Raw genomic sequence first — 17,971 nt, forward strand, 5'->3', positions numbered from 1 at the left:
TGAGAGAACGCCCCCTTTATTTTCTCTCGTTACCTTCTGGCAATCAATCAATCTACTAATCAGGTTAGCACCTCCGCTGTAATATTATGGCCTCTTATCAGCCTCATGTTCGGCACCATGTAAAGCCTTCTGAAAATCCAAGTAAACAGCATCACCTAAATCTCCTTTGTCTATCCTGTCAGTTATTTCTTCAAAAAAATTCGAACTGATTTGTCTGGCAAGATTTTCCCTTGAGGAAGCCATGCTAACTTGGCCTATTTTATCCTGTGCATCAAAATAGCCCGAAAACCCATGCTTAATAATGCATTTCAACATTTTTATAACCACTGCAATCAGGCTAACTGTGCTTTAATGTACTTCCTTTTGCCTCCCTCAATTGTTAAAAAGTGGTTCGACCTTTGCAATTTTATGGACTTCATGTACAATTCCAGGATATACTGATTCTTGAAAGGTCATCACTAAGGACTCCACAATATTCTCAGCTACCTCTTTCAGAACGCTGATGTGTAGTCTTTTTGATCCAGGTAACTTGTGTAGCTTCAGACCCTTCAGATTCCTGAGCACCTCCTCTTTAGTAATGTCAACTCTACTCACCTCTGCCCCCTGGCACTCTCGAATTTGTGGCTTCCTAAGTTAAGACTGACAGAAAATATATATTGAGTTCTTCCGCCATTTCTTTACCCACATTGCTACCTCTCCAGCGTCATTTTCCGATTATTTTTAGACAGACGATGATAGGTGTATGGATATTCTGTCAGGAAGGGCAGGAAAATCGCCTGAGGAGCATATCTGCTGTTATCTCTCTTTTATACTTTGTGTATCTGAACAAAAACAAATTTTCGTCTCCTTTTATGCTATTGGCTATCATAGCTTCGTATTTTTTTTCTCTCGTTATTACTTTTCACTTGCCTTCTGTCGGGTTTTAAATGTTTTTCAATGTTCTCGCTTCCCACATAGTTTTGCTATATTCTATGCTCCCCCACTTTTGCTTTCATGCTGTCTTTGACTTCCTTTGTCAGCTGCGGTGCTGTCGGTGCTGTCATCCTGTCTTTAGTATACTTCTTCTTTGGAAAGTATCTAACCTGCACGTTTCGAATTGTCCCGAAACTCCAGCCTTTGCTGTTTTGCTGTTCATTCCTGCCAGTGATCCCTTCCGATCAACTTCGGTCTGCTCCGGTCTCACGCCTCCGTAGATCCCGTTATTCCAATATATCTGATTTTAGTTTAACACCATCAAACTGTGGCGTGAATTGTATCATATTATGATCTCTGCTTCCTTTGCCTTTAGCCCCCTATCATACCTGGTTAAGTACATAACATCCAATCCAGAATTGTCTTTTCCCTAGTTGGTTCAACCACAAACTAGTCTAAAAATCTATCTGACAAATTCCTTCTCTGGGATCAACATGAACCCGATTTTAGCAATCCACCTACATATCAAAATCTCCTGTGACTATCATACTACTGTCCTTCTTGCATGCGTTTTCTTTCTCCTGTTGAAATTTGTACACCAAATCTGGAAAGTTTGTTCAGAGGCCATCTGGGTCTTTTTACCTTTCCGGTTTCTTAAAATAATCACATAGATTCTATTTTATGATACACCTTTTTAAAGATTTGATTTCATTTTTTTTTTTACTGACAAAGTCTCCCATCTCCCCTCGGTCTACCAGCCTATCTTTAGAGACAATATATATCCTTTTACGTTAGGCTCCCATCTCTGATTTTCTTGCAGCCATGACCCAGTAATGCCTACAACGTCATACCATCCACTCTCTAACCGCACTACAAGATCATCGGCCTTATTCCTTATGTTGTGTGCATTGAAAACAAATAAGAACACCCACGACCCTGATTCAACAAACTTACAGTTTCTCCGAAAACTGTTACCATAAATTAAATTTGTATCCATTTCTAAACTATTATGACTATTCATCTGGTCTGGTGATTTTCCGAACTTCCCATGCATTTTACTTCCCATTTATGTTACCCTCACTTCTGCAAGCTGTTGAACTGCTGAATCTACTGTTTTGTCTAAAAGCAGAATTCAACCCATCCCATTGATGCAATTTTGCCTAATCATCTCCCTATCCTTTTCACAGCCTCAACACACACTGTATCTATTTATATACTCTGCTCTATTACTCTACTTCCCATTCCCTTCCAAATCAGTTTAAACGCTCTCTAACAGCTTCAGCAAACATGCTCATACCCGCACCCCGAGTTCAGGTGCAACTGAACCAGAACATATTTTTCCCAAAGGAGGTCACAATGATCCGCGCTGTTCCCCAGATTCAACTATGATGGAATGGCGAAGCAGTCTTCATGGGCTAAATGGTCTAATTCTGCTCCTATCTCGTATGGTCATATGGTGATGTTAGAAACACAGCAGATAACAGTCCAATGGTGTTCCCGATATATAAACTGCTCCCGAACCAATTATAATTGTGTCAGAGAGACGTAGGCCACAGCACAGAACGACTCACTTTATCTAATTCGTCCGTAGGATGAGGATAGCTGTCGAGCCCATTCCTCTCAGTTTGAATTGTCGTTGTAAAGATTGTTTTGCATGGAGAGTCCTGATTCATGTTTAAAATTTTAATTGCAGCCTCTTACAACACTTGCTTTGGCAACTCCATCCATAGTAGTATGCTCGTCCGGCTGACCCTTGCGAGCATAGAACTTTTCTATTTGTCTTTAAATGTGCCTTGTCCGTTACGTCAGGAAATAAAAGATTGTAATGATATACGAGATCTACTCCGCTCATGTATTCATAAACCTCTACAAGGTCACTCTTCAACCCGCTCAGCTTCTTGGAGAACAGTTCCAACCTAACCAGTCATTGTTTTGAACTTAATTGGTCCGGTCCCTGTAACACCCTTGTGAAGCTTCTCTTCTATTTCTCTAGATTTGTGACCTTTCTTTCCGGATTTCGGATTTCAGGACGAAACTAACTATCAAGTAGACCAGTAATCAGTTATTATAGATAAATTGCGTTAAACAAATTAATCTTTTATCGTCATTGTAATCCACGTGGGTCGTATCTGTTAAACTAGATCCAATGTTGTCAATGCATATTGTCATAGACAAGCGCTATGCTGGTGCTTTGAGAGTTGAGCAAGTCCGCCATCTAGCGGTAATGATTACTCTCTGCAGCGAGTGTCGCCACACATGCAGAGGAAGTGACGCTCAAGGTGATCACGTATACATAATCCATAATACTTTGAAGATTTTGAACACTTTGAAGATGGGCTGAACACTGTGAAGTCGGCCTCAACCGACCGTCATCTATTAACGATGAGGTGATAGACAGGATTCCCCACGTCGACTTCAACAGCGCCATGGATGACCCACCAGTAGTAGCCGAAGTCACAGAAGCTGTCAGCCATCTATGCAGTGGAAAAGCCCCAGGGGCAGACGCCATACCTGCAGAGATCTACAAAGCCGGCGGTCCTGTATTTATAGAGAAGCTCACCAAGCTGTTCCAGTCTTTTTGGAAGCAAGGATCCATTCCCCAGGAACTTAAAGATGCATCCATCGTACACCCCTACAAGAGGAAGGGCAATCGACAAGTACGCGATAACCACCGAGGAATCTCGCTGCTCTCCATCGCAGGAAAAACCCTTGCAAGAGTCCTGCTAAATCGTCTTGTCACTCGTCTGGAGCTGGGCCTGTTGCCAGAGTCACAGTGTGGCTTTCGAAAAGGTCGTGGGACTATTGACATGATTTTTGCCGCGCGCCAACTTCAGGAGAAGCGTCGGGAGCAGAATCGCGAACTCTACACAGCTTTTGTTGACCTCACGAAAGCCTTCGACACTGTCTGCCGACAAGGCCTGTGGAGGATCATGTCAAAGTTCAGCTGACCCGCCAAATTCATTCAGATGGTACATCGGTTCCATGATGGCATGATGGCCAGAGTGCTGGATGGCGGAGAATCCTCTAAGACATTCCCAGTCACCAATGGCGTCAAACAGGGCTGTGTGCTCTCACCCACACTGTTCAGCATGCTGTTTACTGCCATGCTGAACGATGCCTTCCAGGACAGTGATGCTGGAATCAGCCTCAAGTACAGAGTGGATGGGAAGCTCTTCAACCTGAGGAGACTTCAAACTATCACCAAAGTGAAGGAGACTGTTCTGAGAGACGTCCTCTTTGCTGGTGACTGCGCCCTGTATGCTGGCTCGGAGCCAGAGATGCAAGTCAGTATGGACAAATTCTCCACGGCTTGTGACAACTTTGGACTCACCATCAGCATCAAAAAGACCGAAGTCATGCACCAGCCTGCTCCTCATGCACCGTACACAGAACCGAAAATCACAGTCAAAGGACAGAAGCTACAGGAAGTGGACCCGTTTACTTAACTTGGCAGCACCCTCTCCCGAGCAGTGACTATTGATACAGAAGTTAACTGCAGAATAGCATAAACAAGTTCTGCTTTCGGTAGACTGCGCTCCACTGTATGGGAACGCCGAGGAATCAGTCCAGCAACAAAACTGAAGGTCTACAGAGGTGTGATACTCACTACCCTCCTGTATGCCTGTGAAACGTAGACTGTGTATCGAAGGCATGCAAGACAACTCAACCATTTCCACTTGACTTGTCTTCGCAGAATATTAGGCATTAGATGGGAAGGCAAGGTACCAGGCACTGAAGTTCTCTCTAGAGCAAGTCTGTCATCAGTTCACACACTGATGATGGGAGCACAGACCCGGTGGGCAGGTCATTTCATCCGCATGCCGGATGAGCGCATACCCAAGCAGCCCCTTTTTGCGGAAATCTCCACTGGAAGACGCTCGCATGCAGGGCAAAAGAAACGTTACAAAGACACACTAAAGGCCTCTCTGAAGTCGTTTGACATAGACACGACCTCTTGGGAAATGCTGGCACAAAACCGCCCTACCTGGCGCGGCCTCATCCACAAGGGCTGTCAAGCTTACGAAGCAAGGCGCATCGCTGAAGCACAACATAAGCGCCATCTGCGCAAGTCCAAAGCCACGAGCGCAATAACTGCAGTGCCGGCACATGTCTGCCCAACATGTGCCAGGACATTCCGTGCCGGGATTGGCCTGACCAGTCATCTTCGGACACACCGCATCCAGTCTCAAAGAGACTAATGGTGTACAGGTCTTCCTCGACGACGATGGACCAACCAGAAAAAAAAGAAAGAAACAAAAGCTGGGTAAAATGGGAATACAATATAAAAGCACGAGATACGGCAACGCTCAGTAGGTCACATGGAGTTACAGGTTGAAGAGGTCCGTTAGAGCATGGGAGGACAAATTCAGTTTCGTTTAACTGAATTGCAGGCGGTAGGAAGACATTTGGCTATCTGTACTGGGATGTGATGTGATTGCCTTATGGGCAATGTGCCACGTGTAATATGCTAACCGTGGTACTGGAAACTTGTGTATTTCCTTGTTATGTGTTACCGATTGCACAGCAAGTTCTAATGAAGGTGGGAAACTAAAAGGACCCTCTGTCATATATATCCACTTACCACTTCGAGTGGAACAGTGGTGAGTGGTTCATAGAGTCATGTAGTCGAAATGTAAAGAATTATCCGGCGCGGAAACAGGTTCAAGTGGACCAAGATTCCCATTTCAGATAGTTCAATTCTTCGGCATTTCCCTGTGTCACTCTAAACGTTTCCTACCCATATATTACTCCAAGTACTTCTCAGTTATTGTTCAGTACCATCCACAGCCAGTTTGGCTGATAGCTCAATCCATATACAGATATGTATGATTAAAGTAGACCATGGGTTCCTGTTAGGTGTCTACCAGCTCACCTTAAGAGCGTGTCCTCGTGTTCCTTAGTCTCCCTTTCCTGGGAGCGGAACGTGCGCATTGGCTGATCTAACGCAACATGTATAGTGCGGAATTCAATGGCTGATTAGGACGAATCTCCATAATCTTGGAGAGAGGGAGACTATCATTGATTGCACAACGATTGCAACTTTTACAGTTTCCGGTCAGTAGCAATAACACTTTCAATAATTTAGAACCATAGAACCATAGAAACTACAGCACAGAAACAGGCCTTTTGGCCCTTCTTGGCTGTGCCGAACCATTTTCTGCCTAGTCCCACTGACCTGCACACGAACCATATCCCTCCATACACCTCCCATCCATGTATCTGTCCAATTTATTCCTAAATGTTAAAAAAGAACCCGCATTTACCACCTCGTCTGGCAGCTCATTCCATATTCCCACCACTCTCTGTGTGAAGAAGCCCCCCACTAATGTTCCCTTTAAACATTTCCCCCCTCACCCTTAACCCATGTCCTCTGTTTTTTTTCTCCCCTTGCCTCAGTGGAAAAAGCCTGCTTGCATTCACTCTATCTATACCCATCATAATTTTATATACCTCTATCAAATATCCCCTCATTCTTCTACGCTCCAGGGAATAAAGTCCTAACCTATTCAACCTTTCTCTGTAACTGAGTTTCTCAAGTCCCGGCAACATCCGTGTAAACCTTCTCTGCACTCTTTCAACCTTATTTATATCCTTCCTGTAATTTGGTGACCAAAACTGAACACAATACTCCAGATTCGGCCTCACCAATGCCTTATACAACCTCATCATAACATTCCAGCTCTTATACTCAATACTTCGATTAATAAAGGCCAATGTACCAAAAGCTCTCTTTACGACCCTATCTACCTGTGACGACACTTTTAGGGAATTTTGTATCTGTATTCCCAGATCCCTCTGTTCCACTGCACTCCTCAGTGCCTTACCATTAACCCTGTATGTTCTACGTTGGTTTATCTTTCCAACGTGCAATACCTCACACTTGTCAGTATTAAACTCCATCTGCCATTTTTCAGCCCATTTTTCCAGATGGTCCAAGTCCAACTGCAGGCTCTGAAAATCTTCCTCACTGTCTACTACACCTCCAATCTTTGTGTCATCAGCAAACTTGCTGATCCAATTTACCACATTATCATCCAGATCATTGATATAGATGACAAATAACAATGGACCCAGCACTGATCCCTGTGGCACACCACTAGTCACAGGCCTCCACTCAGAGAAGCAATTCTCTACCACCACTCTCTGGCTTCTTCCATCGAGCCAATGTCTAATCCAATTTACCACCTCTCCATGTATACCTAGCGACTGAATTTTCCTAACTAACCTCCCATGCATGACCTTGTCAAAGGCCTTACTGAAGTCCATGTAGACAATATCCACTGCCTTCCCTTCATCCACTTTCCTGGTAACCTCCTCGAAAAACTCCAACAGATTGGTCAAACATGACCTGCCACGCACAAAGCCATGTTGACTCTCCCTAATAAGCCCCTGTCTATACAAATGCTTGTAGATTCTGCCTCTTAGTACTCCCTCCAAAAACTTACCTACTACTGACGTTAAACTCACCGGTCTATAATTTCCCGGATTACTTTTCGATCCTTTTTTAAACAACGGAACAACATGAGCCACTCTCCAATCCTCCAGCACTTCACCCGTAGACAGCGACATTTTAAATATTTCTGCCAGGGCCCCCGCAATTTCAACACTAGTCTCCTTCAAGGTCCGAGGGAACACTCTGTCAGGTCCCGGGGATTTAGCCACTTTAATTTTCCTCAAGACAGCAAGCACCTCCTCCTTTTCAATCTGTACAGTTTCCATGGTCTCACTACTTGATTCCCTCAATTCCATAGATTTCATGCCAGCTTCCTTAGTAAATACAGACGGAAAAAAACCTATTTAAGATCTCCCTCATTTCCTTTGGTTCCGCACAAAGCCGACCACTCTGATCTTCAAGAGGACCAATTTTATCCCTTACAATCCTTTTGCTCTTAAGATACTTGTAAAACTCTTTGGATTATCCTTCACTTTGACTGCCAAGGCAACCTCATGTCTTCTTTTAGCCCTCCTGATTTCTTTCTTAAGTATTTTCTTGCACTTCTTATACTCCTCAAGCACCTGATTTACACCCTGTTTCCTATACATTTCATACAACTCCCTCTCCTTCTTTATCAGAGTTGCAATATCCCTTGAGAACCAAGGTTCTTTATTCCTATTCAATTTGCCTTTAATCCTGACAGGAACATACAAACTCTGCAGTCTCAAAATTTTCCCTTTGAAGGCTTCCAACCTACCAATCACATCTTTGCCAGAGAACAACCTGTCCTAATCCACGCTTTTTAGATCCTTTCTCATTTCTGCAAATTTGGCCTTCTTCCAGTTCAGAACCTCAACCCTAGGACCAGATCTATCCTTGTCCATGATGAAATTGAAACTAATGGTGTTATGATCACTGGAACCAAAGTGCTGCCCTACACAGACTTCTGTCACTTGCCCTAATTCGTTACCTAACAGGAGATCCAATATTGCATCCCCTCTAGTTGGTCCCTCTATATATTGATTTAGAAAACTTTCCTGAACACATTTTACAAACTCTAAACCATCTAGACCCCTAACAGTATGGAAGTCCTAATTAATGTATGGAAAATTAAAATCCCCTACCACCACAACTTTATGTTTCCTGCAGTTGCCTGCTATCTCTCTGCAGATTTGGTCTTCCAAGTCTCGTTGACTATTGGGTGGTCTGTAATACAATCCCTCTAATGTGGCCATACCTTTCCTGTTTCTCCGCTTCCTGTTCCCTCTGGTGCAGTTAATTTGCTGGCAGTTGCGATACTGAGTCAAGGAGAAAGTGCGGTCTCTCCAAGTACATCACTGGCTACCTGGTGGCCATGGCCGTGTCCGATCTCCTGGTCGTTGTTACCGATCCGTTTTTGACGTGGACTATTCAGATATATTTCCCGTATATATCCCTGAGCATTACTCCCACGTGCATGGCTATCTATTTCCTTGTGTTTACAAACACTGTAGTCTCTGTCTGGCTGACAGTCGCCTTTACCTTCGATCGTTTCGTGGCCATTTGTTGTGATAAGCTGAGAACAAAATATTGCACAGCGAGAATGGCTGCTGTGGTTATAGCGACAGTGAGTGTGCTGGGCTGTTTGGACTGTTTACCGTGGTGGTTTGTGTTAGAAACTTCCTACAACTTTAATAAAATTCCTTGGGTCTTCTATTCTTTTCCTGCATTGATCGCATATGATCTCCTTCACCGCATATTAACTTTGTGTGTTCCGTTCTTTCTGATCCTGTTGCTCAACGTGCTGACGGTCAGACGGCTGGCAGCAGCCAGCAGAGTGCGCCGGTAGCTTCGTGCAGGGAAAAATAAGGACCCCGAGGTTCAGAAACGCAAAATGTCCATCGTCCTGCTCTTCAGCATCACGGGAAGTTTTATTCTTTTGTGGGTAACACAGGTTGCCTTTGAATTCTTTAACAGAATTGCAAAGACAGCATATGAAAACAGTCCCACCAGCAATTACTACATAATGGAAGCCACAGCTGGGATGTAACAACTCCTCAGTGCCTGCACCAATACGGGTATTTACGTCGTGACGCAAAGTAAATTCAGGGAGGAGTTGAAGGATGGAGTGAAATACCCTCTGAAAAATATATGACACTTTTCTCCTCAAAATATCGATAGGGAGAGCCTTCTTTACACTCAGTGTCCCATTATACCGCGTGAGTTATATTTTTCAGTCTGACCGTTCCTTCTACAGGCTTCTCTCCCACAATTGAATTTCAAACCTTATGTCTGATTCTACTTTTCTCGCTAGGACGCGTTCCTGACAGAATCATACTGTACGCATACACTGCTGCAGAGGTAAGCGACATGCGATACATGATCACATTTCCATGCTAAGTCTATTATAGAACATTCAGCTCGAAACTTCTCAACCCTTTGCTAATCTGGGTTATTCAAACATCCTGTGACATTTCCTGTGCCATCAGGTGTTCACCCCAGATTTTGGCAAAGCCCGTGGTGAAATGTCACCACAGCATGGAGGTATACAGAGGTTTAAATAACGTTTGGATCGGCAATGATTGTTAGCGCAATGCAGCACGTCTCCAAACGCTTCGGGGCAACGTGCTCGTACCAACCACCTTCTCCCCTACACCCCAACCCTCACTGTGCCGCAGTTTCCTGCGTGTGGCCCATTATTCCTCTCAGCTCCTACCCATTAATTACCCATCCAAGTGTTTCTTAAGTGATATTATTGTACCTGCTTCGTCCACTTTCCTAAATCTGTCCTTCCATACACTCACCACCCTACCGGAAAAAAACTGTTACCTCTCATGTCCCTTTAAAATCTATCTCTGTCGCCTGAAGTCTATGGCCTTTTTATTCGACTCCTACTCTTGAAGAAATACTCTTACTGCTCGTCTTATCTATGACTATCATCATTTTCAACATTAGGATAATGTCGCCCTTCATTCGCCTACATTGCAAGAAATAAAAACTCAGCATGACTTACCTATCCCGGTAACCTGGACCTTCTAGTCCGGGTTATGTATTCGAAATTTCTTCTGAATTATTTCCAGATTAACCAGGTCAGTATAAATCGGAGAAACACTCAGTTATCCGTATTGAAATCCATTTGTCACTCCCCGGCCCGCTTACCTAACTGATAGCGATCTTCTTGTAATCTACGATAACAATCATCGCCCCGTAAAAAAACCCTCCTACTTCCCATCCATCATCAGTATCTCAAGACATAAGCCGCGGTTTGAATCAACGTACCCTCTAATTTATTTTTGTTGCATTTGTACCGACAAACCGTTACTCTGAACAGGATATCTTATTGTACACGGCCTGAAATCTGCGCGAGATTTCCAGCTGCCGGGCAACAGAGATTATGTGTTCGGGGACAATTCAGTTACTGCGCGGCCGCGCACACGCGTAGCTAAAAGGGAACAGTGCCTTCTAAACTCCAAGGAGAGCTGTTATTTCGGTATTCAGGATTTTAATATTTTTTATGGAAGCTCTTGCGATTTTCCTTACTCTTACCTGCTGCGTTCATCGCAAACCCTCCATTTGTCCTCCCGATTTCACTCTTAGGGCCGTTGTCAATCCTTTAATATTCAGCAACGGATACGATCTGCACCGACCTGTCCCGACCTGACAAGTCCAATTTATCTTCCTTGGTTTTCTTGACCACATCCTTAATACCTCTTGTTGATCGAGGTGACCTGAATTTGCCAGGTGTACCCCTCACTCTAACAGGGACAGACTAAGCCTGGACGCTTGCAATCACGCTCTTAAAACCTCTATATCATCCATACCTACTTCGGCGCTCAGCCTCTGCTAAATTCTGTCTGGCTTTCCCAAATGAACTCTGCTCCAGTTGAGAGTCTGAACTTGCAGACTTGATCTATCATTTTCCATTGCTGTATTTAAAATAATTGAACTCCATATTTGGGGGGAGAGTAATGTGTGTGAGTGTGTGTGTGTGTGTGTGTGTGTGAGAGAGAGAGAGAGAGAGAGAGAGAGAGAGAGAGAAGAGTGAGAGAGAGAGTGAGATTGAGTTATATACATACATACAGAAACACACACACACAGCACTATAACTACTGTATATCTTTGTCTAATGTATTGTATTTACTTATAATATTATCTTTACATACATACATAAATATAATATAAATATTATTGATATATAAAATAATGCAAAATATTATATTTCTTTCCAGACTTCAGAAATGAACTGTTCTATAACACTGCAGTGTTGAAGTAATTGCATTACTAGGTTCCCCGATGGGGACTGTTACCTATAACAACTGAATGCATGTGTATCACGGAAAACATCCTCTCTAGCACTGAGCACATCTACATGAAGCGTTATCATAAAAAGCAGCATCTTTCATCCGAGGCCCCAACATCGAGGAAATACCCTCTCCTCGCAGCTGTCATTGGAGACTCAAGACTCTCATCACCAGGTTGAAGAACAGTTATTATCCTTCAACCAACATGATCTTGAACGAGTGGAGATAACCTCTCAACTTCACGTGACCCATCATTGAAATGTTTGAAAACATATTGAGTCACTTTCAAAGCTCTTCCTCTTTTACTTTCAATATTTTTTGCTTATTTATTATTATTATTATTAGTAGTAGTAGTAGTAGTAGTAGTACTAGGACTAGTAGTAGTAGTATCTGCACAGTTTATTTATTTATTTATTAAGCCTGTGTCATGGTCCGTGGCGTACGTGTTCTGGTTCACGGTCCGTGGTTCCTTGTTCCGGGGTTTCTGGTTTTCCCCAGTTTCTGTTGTAGGCACATGATTCTCGTTTTGGGGCTGAGATATAAATCTCTCTGCAAACCAGGGATTCCCTGCTGGACTGTTCTGCTCCCCTCCTTGTCTTCCCCCGCCCCCCCCCCCCCCCCCGCCCGACACTCTGCCTGGTCACCTCGCCTGACTCTGTGCCTGGACACTTCGCCCGACTCTCTGCCTGGACACCTAGCTTGGATACCCCGCCTGTATACCCTGTCTGTATTGATGACGGGAGAAGGGGTCATCGGTGGGGATGGAAGAGATTCCAAGTGATTCTCAAGATTCCAGCCTTGAACCCCAGGCCGGATCTTTATGTGCTGCTATTGTGACTCCCGTCTCCCCTTCCCCGACCAATACTCTGCAATCCCATCTCCTTCAGATCCCATCGTCAGCTCCTGGGTCCTCAGAGGCTCCATCTTCCTCTCACACCAACCCTCCCCTCTCCATTGACACACCCAGCCTCCCCCCTCCCACCTCTGACCCCAGCTCTCATCCGTGCCGGGTCTTTACCATCCCCTCCGACCTTCAACTGTCGGAGGCAGAACGCTCGGTCCTCAGTAAGGGCCTTACCTTTGTCCCCCTTCGCCCACACCTCAGCGAGTTCCGCATTCGCCATGATGTGGAACTCTTCTTCCGCCGTCTCCGTCTCCGAGCCTACTTCTTCGGCAAGGATTCTTCCACCCCCACTGATGACCCCTTCTCCCGTCTTCAACCCTCCTCTTCTTCATGGACACCCCGCTCTGGTCTTCTGCCTGCTCTGGATCTCTTTATCGCTAACTGCCGACGAGACATCAACCGTCTCGACTTCACCGCACCTTGTCCCCATTCCAACCTCACTCCTACGGAACGCTCTGCTGTCCACTCCCTCCGCACTAATCCTAACCTTATTATTAAACCCGCTGATAATGGGGTTGCTGTTGTAGTCTGGCGTACTGACCTCTACCTTGCCGAGGCACAGCGACAACTCGTGGATACGTCCTCTTATTTACCCCTCGATGGTGACCCCACTAAGGAGCACTAGGCCATTGTCTCCCACACCATCACCGACTTTATCCGCTCAGGGGATCTCCCATCCACTGCTACCAACCTTATATTTCCCTCACCTCGCACTTCCCGTTCCTACCTCCTACCCAAGATCCACAAACCTACCTGTCCTGGCCGACCTATTGTCTCAGCTTGCTCCTGCCCCACCGAACTCGTTTCTGCATACCTCGACACGGTTTTATCCCCCCTTGTTCAATCCCTTCCTACCTACGTTCGTGACACTTTTTACGCTGTTAAACTTTTCGATGATTTTAAGTTCCCTGGCCCCCACCGCTTTATTTTCCCCATTGATGTCCAGTCCCTATATACTTCCATCCCCCATCAGGGAGGTCTCAAAGCTCTCCGCTTCTTTTTGGATTCCAGACCTAATCAGTTCCCCTCTACCACCACTCTGCTCTGTCTAGCGGAATTAGTCCTTATTCTTAATAATTTCTCTTTTGGCTCCTCACACTTCCTCCAAAGTAAAGGTGTAGCTATGGGCACCCGTATGGGTCCTAGCTATGCCTGCATTTTTGTTGGATTTGTGGAACAATCTATGTTCCGTGCCTATTCTGGTATCTGCCCCTCACTTTTCCTTCGCTACATCGACGACTGCATTGGCGCTGCTTCCTGCACGCATGCAGAGCTCGTTGACTTTATTAACTTTGCCTCCAACTTTCACCCTGTCCTCAAGTTTACTTGGTCCATCTCCGACACCTCCCTTCCCTTTCTAGATCTTTCTGTCTCTGTCTCTGGGGACAGCTTATCCACTGATGTCTACTATAAGCCTACTGACTCTCACAGCTATCTGGACTATTCCTCTTCTCACCCTGTCTCTTGTAAAAACGCCATCCCCTTCTCGCAATTCCTCCGTCTCCGCCGCATCTGCTCTCAGGATGAGGCTTTTCATTCTAGGACGAAGGAGATGTCCTCCTTTTTTAAAGAAAGGGGCTTCCCTTCCTCCACTATCAACTCTGCTCTTAAACGCATCTCCCCCATTTCACGTACATCTGCTCTCACTCCATCCTCCCGCCGCCCCACTAGGAATAGGGTTCCCCTGGCCCTCACCTACCACCCCACCAGCCTCCGGGTCCAACATATTATTCTCCGTAACTTCCGCCACCTCCAACGGGATCCCACCACTAAGCACATCTTTCCCTCCCCACCACTAAGCACATCTTTCCCTCTCCACCTCTCTCTGCTTTCCGCAAGAATCGCTCCCTACGCGACTCCCTTGTCCATTCGTTCCCCCCCCCTCCATCCTTCCCCACTGATCTCCCTCTTGGCACTTATCCGTGTAAGCGGAACAAGTGCTACACATGCCCTTACATTTCCTCCCTTACCACTATTCAGGGCCCCAAACAGTCCTTCCAGGTGAGGCGACACTTCACCTGTGAGTTGGCTGGGGTGATATACTGCGTCCGGTGCTCCCGATGTGGCCTCTTATATATTGGTGAGACCCGACGCAGACTGGGACCCGACGCAAACTGGGCTTTGCTGAACACCTACTCTCTGTCCGCCAGAGAAACAGGATCTCCCAGTGGCCACACATTTTAATTCCACATCCCTTTCTCATTGTGACATGTCTATCCACGGCCTCCTCTACTGTAAAGATGAAGCCACACTCAGGTTGGCGGAACAACACCTTATATTCCGTCTGGGTAGCCTCCAACCTCATGGCATGAACATCGACTTCTCTAACTTCCGCTAATGCTCCACCTCCCCCTCGTACCCCATCTGTTACTTATTTTTATACACACATTATTTCTCTCACTCTCCTTTTTCTCCCTCTGTCCCTCTGAATATACCCCTTGCCCATCCTCTGGGTTCCCCCCCCCCCCGCCATGTCTTTCTCCCCGGACCTCCTGTCCCATGATCCTCTCGTATCCCTTTTGCCAATCACCTGTCCAGCTCCTGGCTCCATTCCCCCCCCCCCCCCCCGCTGTCTTCTCCTATCATTTTGGATCTCCCCCTCCCCCTCCCACTTTCAAATCTCTTACTCACTGTTCCTTCAGTTAGTCCTGACGAAGGGTCTCGGCCTCAAACGTCGACTGCACCTTTGTTTGATTCTCTTCACTACGTTTAAGTGGAATTTAAGAAAGAGTACCAAACTGAAAACGGTGTTCGTCGGTTCAGTGTAGTTTACATTTGGACCGACGTGAGTTGAAATGACCGGCGAAGAAATGGATCTTCACAATGAGGTCAGACTTTGGAGGAGGAGAAAGATTATGTGCCGCATTTCCCTGCAAGTTTACTATAACACAATTCTGCGACTGCATGAGAGTGACGATTGAAAGCAAGAACAAAGGAAATACAACCCTCACGTACCTGAAGACAGGACAGTAGGAGAGGGGGTGTGGAACCATGTGAAGAGGCAGAGAAATTCACTTGTATGCTTACAAAAATTGGATATGGTACTGTTGCAGAACGAGAGCCAATGGAAAAGCGCGAAGAAAGGCCGGTGGGTTTTCAGGACTTGTTCGGAGTTTATAAATCGGCAGTAGGTTCTGGGAAGATTATGAATCAGTTGTTATGAGATCTACGGGCCTGTGCGGGGAGCCGGAGAGCATTGTGCTCAGAGGTTTTTAGAGCTTCTGTATTGGTTAATTATTCTTTACCAAGTGTCGTTAATCGCTTAGATTTCATTGTATTTTTTTTCTCTCGAACAACTTGCTCTTTGAATAAGGTCTCCTGGTGTTTCCTGTTAAGTCTATATTAATAAGCCGCGGACTTAAATGAAATTGCCGCAACTTCTGGTGCACACTCTCACTGATTGGACGCAGTTCAACTCTTAACCGATAATTTACTATTGCTGCTTAATTGATTGTACAAATATATATATATATATATATATACACACACATATATATGGTGTAATGATGGGTTCATGGACTTACCAAAAGTCTAATGGCGAGGTGAATAAGCAGCTTCTAAGTCATTATGTGTGGGTCTTCATGCTCATGTACCTCAACCCGACGTTAACAGTTCATAATCTAACAACGAATGAGGAAGTTTACGCCTAATCAATCTTTCTGTTATCCGTACACCACACAGGCAACATCTCAGAAGTTACAACTCTTCGGTAGCTACACCAACTGGTGTTTATATGTCCCGAACCAGAGTAAATTCAGAGCGAGATTGAAACATGAGACATCTAGAAGGGTCTTTTATGTTCTCCACGTGACGAATGCGGCTGTTCCGGGTGCTCCGGTTTCCTGCCACAGTCCTAAGTAATGGATAGTAGTTCGATTGGTCATTGTAAATTGTTCTGGGATTAGGCTAGTGCTAAATAGGTGGGTTGCAGGGCAATGCCGGAACCGTTCTGATTCCTGTTCTATCTCCAAACAAGCAAACAAATAAACAAGCAAACAAATACATAAATAAATAAAATTTATATAAAAACAAGAAATCTGAATGAACTTTCAGTGGAAGGATTTAGGAATACAATCTTTCACCAATAGTTCGAATTTGGTATACTCTGTCAAGGAGAACTGCGGATGGTCAGTTTTTAAATGCATTAAGATCTTTATTTTATGTTGATTTGGAAAATGTCAAGTTAGAAGCAAAAGAGGTGGTTGTGCGGTAAATTATCAGAAATGAGACAACAAAATTCTAAACAGGACCCGTGGCCCGACTGACATAATAATGATGCAATTCTGCACTTCATTCCAATGCATTTGGAAACTGATTTGAAGCTCTGGATATCAGATTACAAGCTGTCAATGCGAAAGGGGAGAGCATCAATGTACTTTTAGTATGAATTATTCGAGTATACAGTTTGGCGGGATAATCGCTTAGGGCCGAACAGTTTCTACTGCCCACGTGATAGTCGCTAGCTACTGAACAACAACTCAGACGGCAGTTCCCTGACCAATCAATGGATTAAAGAAGGCGTCATCATCTTTTTTCTTCAGTGGCAGTCGGGCAAGGCGTCGCGAGTGAAGTTCCGTGTCAGAAGGGCGTTAGAAAATCTCAATAGCGCATTCATCTCTTTCAAAACTATTTTACAATCCCCATGGTCAAGGCTTTGATCATTCCCGAGCATCAAGTTGGACACAGGCTCACCGAGAACCCTTGAAATGTCTATTGCTTCACTGCTGCATAGACCGTTCCATCATCATTGTGGATTTCAAAGTTGTCTTGGTGATTCTAAGGAGAGCAGTTTAATTGGTTAATTAACGCACTTGATTGTCGGTAATTCAGTCAACAGATGAAAAATGTTCTATCAGAGGAGGAAAATAATACATATACGATATTTTGTGCTTCTATGAAGTCTGGATCTGAACTTCAGCGATTATTGGTTGGTACGAAGTTGCCTCGCAATGTTTTTTTTCGGATGATATCAAGAATAACACCTGTTAAGTACACCTGGGAGGTAATCGAATGAACCGAGTCTACTGCCGTCAAATATTCACCAATAGTTATTCCTAGCACTGAAACTTCAGAGCACAGTAAGGCTCATATTTTAGGTGGTACAGGCGTGACTTGACCGCAATATGAATGTGTTACTCAATCGCTGACTGCATTTTTCTCTCTCTAGGCAGCGCGATTTTGCACGAAACAACATAAGGATCGATCCAAATAGCATGGCTTGTATCATACGTGAAATCAAAGGTATATGTAGTTATCTCATCGCCCTACACTAATACTGCTCTGATTTCTCCCTTCATGATTTTACTCAACAGTGATTAAAAATAACGGGAATTTTCTTTCGAAAATCGAAGGGGTATATTTCCCATTCAGGATATGGACAGACTTTAAGTATTATCTTCAGTTCTGGTCAAATCATTATAGGAAAGATATCGGAAGCTT

The 17,971-nt window shown here is 44.7% G+C and overlaps 1 protein-coding gene across 1 annotated transcript in view; it reads left to right on the top strand.

Annotated features, from left to right (window-relative positions):
• The window catches only part of LOC140189991 (histone H2A type 2-B-like), a 647,138-nt gene that overhangs the window by 75,332 nt on the left and 553,835 nt on the right, over positions 1-17,971 (top strand). The gene's annotated exons all lie outside the window — the stretch shown is intronic.

The sequence above is a fragment of the Mobula birostris genome, chromosome 29 (assembly GCF_030028105.1).
Source record: "Mobula birostris isolate sMobBir1 chromosome 29, sMobBir1.hap1, whole genome shotgun sequence".
Classification (NCBI taxonomy): Eukaryota; Metazoa; Chordata; class Chondrichthyes; order Myliobatiformes; family Myliobatidae; genus Mobula; species Mobula birostris.